The sequence below is a fragment of the Anser cygnoides genome, chromosome 2 (assembly GCF_040182565.1).
Source record: "Anser cygnoides isolate HZ-2024a breed goose chromosome 2, Taihu_goose_T2T_genome, whole genome shotgun sequence".
NCBI classification, from domain to species: Eukaryota; Metazoa; Chordata; class Aves; order Anseriformes; family Anatidae; genus Anser; species Anser cygnoides.
The window spans coordinates 153,619,581-153,629,224 of record NC_089874.1 but is presented as its reverse complement, the minus strand read 5'-3'; the positions used below and the strand labels follow the sequence as shown (position 1 = coordinate 153,629,224).

The 9,644-nt window shown below is 36.2% G+C and overlaps 1 long non-coding RNA gene across 1 annotated transcript; it reads left to right on the top strand.

Annotated features, from left to right (window-relative positions):
* The first annotated feature begins 1,269 nt into the window (after positions 1 to 1,269).
* On the top strand, positions 1,270 to 8,564 carry LOC136789799 (uncharacterized). Its single transcript, XR_010828810.1, has 3 exons — positions 1,270 to 1,722; positions 3,817 to 3,914; positions 6,914 to 8,564. It is a non-coding gene; the product is annotated as an uncharacterized lncRNA (long non-coding RNA).
* The last annotated feature ends 1,080 nt before the right edge of the window (positions 8,565 to 9,644 follow it).

Genomic DNA, 9,644 nt, shown 5'->3' with positions numbered 1-9,644 from the left:
CTTTCTTCAGAAAGGAAACCAAACCTCTGACTTAAGAGAAAAGAAGGAAAATAGAGTATCAATTGTTACACATTTGACTTTCTCAGCTCCTGAAAACATAATTCTTGAACCAGCACTTTTACAAGGCAGTGTGGCTGGCAGCTACTTTCCACAAGGACAATTATTAATCTTCCAGGTTGCCATATTCCAGAACCAGTGACTTTATTTAGGTTTCTAAATCCGTACACGTAAGGATGGAAGTTATTGGTGATCTCATGGAAATAACTCAACCTGCACAAGAGTCCACTGTAAGAGCCTTGCTTTGTAGGACTTTGCTTTGGTCTTCAGGAATACCTGAAACTTTTGTGAACTATCTTAGCACCTAACAATTAGAACACAGGATTGAGAACCCTTTTTCAAACTGAAAAGGAAACTCTTCCTTTTTCAGCCCTAGGCACAGAGTCTTCCTCTTTCCCAGCCTATGACATGTTTGAGACAGAGCTGTCCTCACCATGCACAGCAGAATCAAGAAGTCACTCATCTGCTCTTTTGATGGGACATAAGGTTAGAAAAATACACAGGGCTACTGACTCACCCACAAAAAGGCAGAGCTGCGTGTATATGTACAGTGAAATACCATTGCACAACACTGCTTGCAAATGGAAACAAAAGATTTGCTTGTAGTGAGTAATCAATGCTGCAGACTGCCTTCATTGTGTGACAGAAAACAGAATAAATTCCCCTAATTTTTTCTCACACAGTGCTGCTTGCTCTTCATCATCTAACAAAGGAAAGGCTCTTCCACCTCAAACACCATCTGGACAGTACCTTATTCTTTCTACCCCTCTTCCTTCAAATTCAAGACCTTAGAAAGTGACAAATATATTTAAAAGTTAAAGTCTTGATATCATGGGAAATTTCTGAACCCACCACTCTGTTAATAAATAATTTCACAAAGCAAAAAGTTATAATGTAGGGGAATTACCACTAACAGAGGACAGTCTTTTAAACAAAAAATGACTATACAGAATTATCATTGGAAATATTTCTCTCACCTCAAAATTTGGGTTGAAAATGCTCCTGGTTGATGTGAGTTCACATACCAGACTTTGTCTCTGGACAGCCATACTTAGTTTGTGAACCCAGAGGTCTCCTGAGGAGTTTGTTTTCTAGACTGTGGAAGGCATAAAATCATAGATTCATTTGGGTTAGAAAAGACCTCTAAGTTCATCAAGTCCAACCATTCTCAGCAGACTAAAATTTATTACAGAGTGGTTTGCACCTCTCCTTGAAGATGTTCAGGGATCTAAAAATAAAAACAGTTTGAAAAGCACTGATTTAGCCTGTTATGAAAAAGACCAATAGAGGCTCAGACACCCTGGCTATGTTCTATTATCCTCGAGAAAACCTTTCCTGTCAGGAGGACTGAGCTGGAGCCAACGAATGGCCACTCACAGCCAGTAGGAAAAAAAAAAAAAAAGGCAGTAGAAAAGTGCTGTTGGTTAGCTGGCAGACTTAAAGCAGCTTTGCTGGAGCTGAGTATCTGCGTGAGCACTGCTGTAGCCAAGGAGCAGCTCCCAGTTCTTGTTACACAACTCAGCTGAGGCATAGCTCCCTTAATACAAAGCCAGGAAAAACAAAACACATCAATGAATCAGAAGAGTATCTGACTGAGAACAGTGATCTCTGCAATCTGGAATTTATACTAAAAGTCCAGTCGTAACTGATGTTTACAAGATGCAGGTTAGTAAAACTACACACACAAAACCTCTGCTTTCTTTTTGTGTCCCTTGCAGTTCTAACTTCCTAGATGGGAGAGGAAATGTTTGCATTAATTATAGCATAGACTTGGGGGCCAGTAGTCCTGGATTATTTTCCAGGCTCTGGCACTGATTTGCTGTTGTCCAACCCTTGCTCGTATTAAAACCATGTTTACTGAACTGGTTCAAGAGTGCTTAAGGCTACAGTAATTTAAGCACAGTTTAGCTGGATGGAGTGAGACATTAATAAAGTAGTGCTCTCTGCCTACTACCAATAATGTTCCTTTACAGTAAATCATAGTAGCAGTAACCCTTAAAACCAAAACTTTTAAAATTGACTCACCAAAAGGTACTCATATTTAAACAAGAACACTTTAAACACCAAAGGGTGTGACTCTTATCCTGTGTGACCCACCTCTCTACTCTGTTTTCTCATGTATGGAGCCTCAAATTCAACACTTCAGAAGTGTTTTTTTCTCACTAATTTGTTTGCAATATTTCCAGTAAAAGAATTGACCGAGGCAGAGTACTTTTAAAAGCCAAAGCAGTTACTGTATCTGAAGGGAAAAATAAAAAGTCTCCTATATAAGCTGGATAAGTTTACTTCTATAAAATTGTCCAGCTAACAAATACAGGGATGTTATGAACAAGAGTTTTGAAAAACTATGTTCTCATTGTCTTCATTCATACCATGAAAAATACAGGCCAAATTCTCCACTGATGTACCACGGTTTTAACTCATATTTTCATCATCTGAGAACTTTGTCTCATTGAAAAAATGCGTCAGTTTAAAAAATAAATTCAAAAGTAGTTCAGGTAACATGTTTATCTATACAGAAAACAAACAAACAAACAAAAATGTAAATGATACCAGATACTTAGAAGGATCCAACTTTTTTTTTTTTTTCCCTTGGAAATTCTTTTGCAATTAAAATGAATTAGTTGCCTGTGACTGGACTTATCAGTTAAGCTTGAGAGTTAATACAGTTTATTACAGAAAGATAAGGAACTAGCTAAGGAAAAGGAAGCTAATAGTTTAATACAGTTGGTTAGTGACCTTTTTGAAAAAAAAAATACTGTATTAATGAAATTTGCTAGTGGCACAAAGTTAAAATTATATTGACCAAGTAGTGAAAGATTAGGATGTCAGAAACCTACCTGGACACTTAATTTGGATAAACATGAATTTTTGCTGTGGATTGTGTGCCCTTCAGTTTAATATGATACAGAGAAATCTGAATGCATCAATCAGTTTCGGTGAGGTCTGAGTCTCCTCTGAGATTTGGCCAAGTAAAATGCAAAATTGTATCAGGTGAGATACTGCAAGTATAGTGAATTTTTGATGTGTTCGGTCACCATCACCTCTGCTCATTCAAGTTGGAAGCAGGTAAAGGACATTACTAAAACAGGAAGAATTGCCCTATTCCTCCCCAAATTTCCCAGGTAGACCTCCATGCAGTGAAAAGATATGTATGCACTACATGTAATGTTTTGCAGCACTTTAGGTTTGTTGCACACGTGCACAGCACATGCTTGACACCTGAGTGGTAAGTCTGATACCTCCAAAGATGCAACGTCCAGAGGAAATGATTCTGGGAAGTGTTAGACCAAATATATATATTACTGAGTTCAGGATGTTCTGCAGAAAAACTTAGGATTTTTGGACCCAGCCTGATTAGAATTAATACACAGTGGGTTTAAGTGAGACTGAAATCCTGGACACATGTATAAATTCACAAATTTTGTACAGAAATGTAGGACATGCTTATGGAAACCAATAATGAAGGGAAGAGAGTTTCATTTGTAAGAGGAGCCTGAAAGACTTGGCTTGCTTAGTTTGACAAAATGAATGCTGAGTAGGAATGTTATTTCTGCCTCTTAAGGGTAAATGCTAAGGAGAGAATTGATTATTAAAACTATAGAAATATGTCAGCACAAGGCTGAATGAGTGAAGACTGACCATGCATGACTCAAGACTGGAAATTTTTTGCAAGTTTTTAATTGTCAGAGGAGGGAGTTTCCTGGAACAATGGGAATTGTGGGGCTGAAAAATAAAATTGCTTTATTGTTTTCACAGCAGCGTTTGGTCTCTTTAGGAACAAGACAGCATGCCAAAAGACATCTGTAACAGCCAGATCAATACAATCAAGATCCTGAAGTCACATAGACTGAAAGGTAAGCACGGATTTGGGTGCACTGGGACTCACATCCAGCCAATGAAGAAGCAGTATCACATGCATTAGTTTAGGCACAACTTTAACAGTTTCAGCCATTTCCACAGTGAAATTCTTTTTTTCTCTTACTCAGAACCACAACATATCCTCAATACAGCTTTTCAGGCTCGTGAAGTCAAACAGTCAATGAGATATGTCAACTGAAATCAAATGCAGGCTGTTTCTCAAAGCTAAGCTCAAGAGGTCATTTGGTAGTAGCTGATTTATATTAAACATCAGAACATCAGAAAGTGCAATATCAGCTCACTTTTCCTTTTTTTTTTTTTTTTGGTGAAAAACATAATATTTATACTTCCCTTGGTTTAATAATAGGAACAACATCTCCTTTTACTTTGGATTTACTCCTGTCCCTAGTTTTATATGAAATTTGTTGCAAATTCGTGTTGACAAATAAGTACTGAAATGCCCATTAAAATAATGTTAAGGCCTATGATTACATCATCCTTTGATGGGACATCCTGTTCTTTAACCATTTTTTTGACACTTTCCCCACGTGCTCAAGATAACGAAATGGGGTCAGTGTCATGAAAAGTGACAAACTAACCTGTTGCTTCATAGCCAGATCTGACAACATATGAAACATATAGGACTTCAGAGCTATTGCATTTAATTTGTGACTTCATTCCACAAAATCAGCCATGGTCTCTTCAATAATCCCTAAGTGTGGTCACCAAAATACATAAAACTCTGAAAAGAAATAGATTGTATATGGTCTAAAGGTAAAGTTTATCCTGGGAAATGTTACAAGTGAGGTCTTAGCAGGCTGTAGAAGAGTGACTAAATAACCCCCTCATTGAAGTCTGTGAGTTAGCAGATGTGTCAGCAGCAAACCTTCTAGAACCCCTGCCAAGGTATAAAACTAGAGAGACATGAGGCTTAAAAACACTGTATCCCCCACTTGCTATGTTATAACACAAATGGCTTGCACTGTCCTCCCTGTCTTTTGTTGCTGTCAAAGCCCATATGTTTCTCTCCCATTTGCTTATGTTAGGGTACTTGTCCAATGATGGGGGCTTTCTGGTTGCTTGGAAAGAGGCACCAAATTACTGTTCAAAGCATCTGAAGAGTTGGAATAAAAAAGTTTTATCCCTAATGAAGCGAACATGGAGGTCATGAACACATCATGGTGTTAAAGCTTGTGTTTTCTCTGAAGAACTGGTGCCTGATTTCCATTCACCTTTTCTTAGTATGGAAGATTAAGCTTTACATTATCTATTGGATCTAGAACTAGAATGATGTAGCACACTTGATATGATTTCAAATGTACACTCGTTCGGTAGTGCTGAGGCACTCCTGACTACATACTGCCTATTGTAAACAATAATGCATGCCCTCAGTATGAACACGTGTCAGCATTACTGTGAATCAAAGCCAGAGTTCAGCTAATTTCTGAGCCCATAAATTTTGTGTGTTTGCATTAGCTACTGAATGTTTCTATAATAAGATATAGCTATCTTTTTTGAACAAGTGTTGATATTGCAATGACTGCTCCATAACTTGACCATATTTCCAAAATATTTATTTTGTTCTTAATTCATACATGAGGTCCAGAAGCAACATTTTCTAACTTTACACTGTCCAAAATTTAGGGCTGAAAAGTTTTTCAGACTAGGTACTTCATTAACATGCCACTGTACCCCTTATTAACATTGAAATTTTTTACTTAAAACTAATGACTGGCAAATTCACTGGCAAACAGACAGTGAAAAAAAAAAAAATCTGTTCTGTGTCATAACACCATGTGTAATCCTTGTCTTTCTCAGTAACTGGAACAAATAAGTTTCTGCTGACACTAATATTTAAAAAGAAACTTTAATTTTCTAGACTGCTGTAAGACCGATTCACAGACCACTGAATACATGGGAAATATTCTAGCTGACATAAAGTGGATGAGGCTCTCTCTCTTTTCTGTTAACACCCATAGATATCACTGACAAACACCGTTTTTCTTCTTAAAAAAAAAAAAAAAAAGAGAAATTTTATAAGATATCAAATGTATAAGAGAAATGAGTCTGATCTTAACTATGCACATGCAGTAGAATAAATGTTTAAAGCCATGCAAGAGGTGTCACTTGAATTTACCAAAGAGATTATGTCAGAATAGCTCCATATCTTTCAGTGAGAAATAAATTTAAGGCAAAACACTGGGGTGGATTAAATCTGTTTGGCTTTCAACATTATATGTTGTCACATGGGAATCCTTAGATTAAACTGGGAAAGATGTAAATTAATAAATGAATCTTAAATCAGCTAAGGAGCTGGTTAAAGAGGATAAAAACATAGACTCCGCCAAAAGGGAAGGGAGTTCCTCTCGAAATAGTTTTAAAATGCATCTGACAATATTTTTATTAGAAACTGTAGCCAAAATAGAATTAGAGACTAATAAAACTTTCTGATGAAACAGAGTTGGAAAACATCTTCAACACTGAGGAGAACGGGAATATTGCAGAGGTGGAAGAAAAAAAATAGGGAGTCTATAAGAATCACAATAGATGGTTTTAGTACAATGTGGAAAATTGGTTGGAAATGACAGAGACAAAACTAGTCTGACCTTTAACAATTACAGGTTAGTAACAATAAGAATGTTTCCACTATTCAGACTAGTGAGGATCTTGAACAGCTTTCCAAAATAAGTACAAAATAATCTGTGCAGATTGAGGATGGAGTTTGTTCAATTTATGAAGGGGATTATATGAGTTCTCATTGCCTGCAGTAACAGGAAACTGGAACTGTGTTGCAGAACCTCATAAAATCTGTTACTCCTAGCCTTTTCCTCCTTTTATTTTTGCAAAATTTTATGTGCATTTTTTCCTTGTCCTCTCTAACAACTCAGTACTTTCTTAAAAACATGAGGAACTCTTGCAAAACAGGGAAAGGTATGGAAAAGGACTGCAGGAAATCGATATTAAAACACACAGAATAATTTTCCTCATTTTCTAGGCTTGTGTGATTTGAAACACTGGAGTGGTACTCTGGGGCTGTTTCCATTGCAACACATAAGGTGATTACATTTGAATTTGTTTCTTGGAGAAGACCCAGCAAAAACACTCAGATGGAAAGTCCTGCAATCACAATACCACTGAGACTTTATTAACAAGCACCATTACATCACTGCTTGCTAAAAGGACAGTTCACCCTTTTTTCTTAGACTGCTGTGGGGCTGAGGAGGCTGAAGACATTCAAACAAACCTGTTTTGTTGCCTGACTGGTATTCATAACCCATAGACATGTGGGTGGAGGGAGTGGGCAATATCACTCTATCTTAAAACAGCAGATATTTTAACACCTGTAGATAAGTAGTTCAAATTGTGGGAGCCACTCAGGGAAAGGAATTTTTTTGCTTTGACGAAATAAGAAACAAGATGAAAACAAGAAAAGTGAGTGTGTAAGTGGTTCCGTTTGTTACCTTCCAGTGGAAAAGTAACTTGAACCACATATTTTGGATCTATAATTAGACAAAAGAAGAAAAGAAAAAAAAAAAAAAAGCAAGAGCAACCTCAAAACTTTCTGCGCTAATTTTAGGATTCATAGATTATATTTTTTTTCCTCACTCTTATTTTAACATTTTAATGCATTTAAAAGTCCTGTTTTTTTCCTAAAAATAAAAATCACAGCTCTCTTACCTATGTCTAGACCTCCTTTAATTAGTAAGTTTTAGTGGGACAGCAGCTCTCAAGGAAACCTGTATCTGAACAGATTATAATTGGCACGCTAAAGTCTGCCTGAGTATGTAGAGAATGATATCATTTTAATGGGAACCATGCCTGCATTTTTCAATAGGTATTAACACTGAAGTTTGGTGATCTTAGTGCAAATAAGATCTATTGGCTATCTATTTCACTAATGACCATTGTCTGTAAAGAAAATGTTTAAACATCTGTGATGATTTGCACTGTAATTGTCTCCTGCAGCTGACATGAGGCCTTTCAACACTAAATAGTGAAAAAAAATATCATCAACAATCAATGATTTCAAAATCAGAAAAGAATTTCAAGAAGTGTGGCAAAGCAATATGACTTTTGAAAAAAAAAATAAAAAAAAATATAATTTTAGCAGCCATGGTTTAAACCTGCACATAAACTTTTAAGTTATGAGATGAAGTATTGCATTTAAATATTCTCCGGATATTTATCAGTCTTCACATCTTGTTTAGGCTCATTATTTGGCCATATTTCTAAATCTAATATGAGAACAACATTTCTAAGAATGATGATTTAAATTATATTAAAAATAAAGTAGAATTGAGGTGTTTTCTCATGTTAGGGTGCAGACTTGGCTGTGAGCTGAATTTGATTTCATCTGGTTTGCCTAAATCTGGGTAACAAAGTGGATCCTGCTTGAAAGTCCCAAATTTCCAGGTGTTGTATGTCTGGAATTATTTCCAGAACAACATCTGGAATTTCACCTTCAAGGGAAACAAAGCACTGGAAGCTGCACTGAGTTTTCCTAAATGACATAGCCTCTCAGAATAAACCTGGGAAGAGAACACAGTCCTCCTAAATTTCTTGAGCTTACTGACATTTCCCTGTCATGTCATGCATTTTGCATTAATTCTTACTGATCAGTCAGTCACTCAATTAGCCAAACGTTTTCCTGGAAAAATCAATGGCCAAAGCCAGAAGAAATGCAAAGATTGGCTCAAAAATATTTTACCCAATAATCATATATAAGCAACTTTTGGTTCAAATGTATCAGTAGCTAAAGGTCTGATTTATCACTTAAAGATCAAGATACTGCTGTCTTTCTAAGCATAAACATTACTCATCCCAACCCACCCTCCAATTACTTTTATTTATCTTCTTATTTAGAATGCTACATCTGTAAGGTATCATACATAGTAAATCCCTTTCATTGTTGCCCTTCTCTGATCTTGTTGCAGCTGTTTCTCTGCTGCAAGAAACATCTTTGGGCCATGACCAATCTAACATACTGTGGATGCTCTTACAAGAAATAAATAAAGTAGGCTTGAACAATAATCTTTAAAGAGTTTCCTGTATCTGTATTGGCTGCATTTTTTCAGCTGTCTAAAAAGATAATATGTCCAGCTCTGTTTGAAACTACTAGAATTTCTGCCTTTCAAATTGGATGCTTTTGAATATTTCAGGTGGATCATTTCATTTTCCAGTATCAATTGTCTTTCAGTATAACAATGTTTGTCTTAAGTGATCTCACTCCTATTATGTCACGAGCAAATTTTCTAGTTTTTATAAAGTTGTTTATAGAGCAAGTAACTTTCACCAGACATCTCTGTACAGGTTTTGAATATCCTAGACTTAAAAGGCTATGGAAGATACTGTACAGTAAGCGATACAAATGTAAGAGTTACTGTTCCACTCCTCCCTTACGTCATGGAATTTGCATTCCAAATACACTTGTCAGGACTAGGATGTAGGACAGCGACTCAGTTTTATCCAGTTGGCCTTTGATGCCAAACACCAAAACTTGAGTATTTGCAGGAAACTGGATAAAAGGTATATGTTTTGTGTCAATAAATAATAAATAACAAGATACTTTATTGTATTTGCAGTCTCCTGCAGGGAGACTCAGATTATCAAATTTACTGTAGTATACTTTATATATATATATATATATTGTCCTTGATAGCAATTGCTCTAGTTCCATCTAAGGAAATTTGACCTACAAAAAGTTGCCTCAGAATTTAAATATTTAC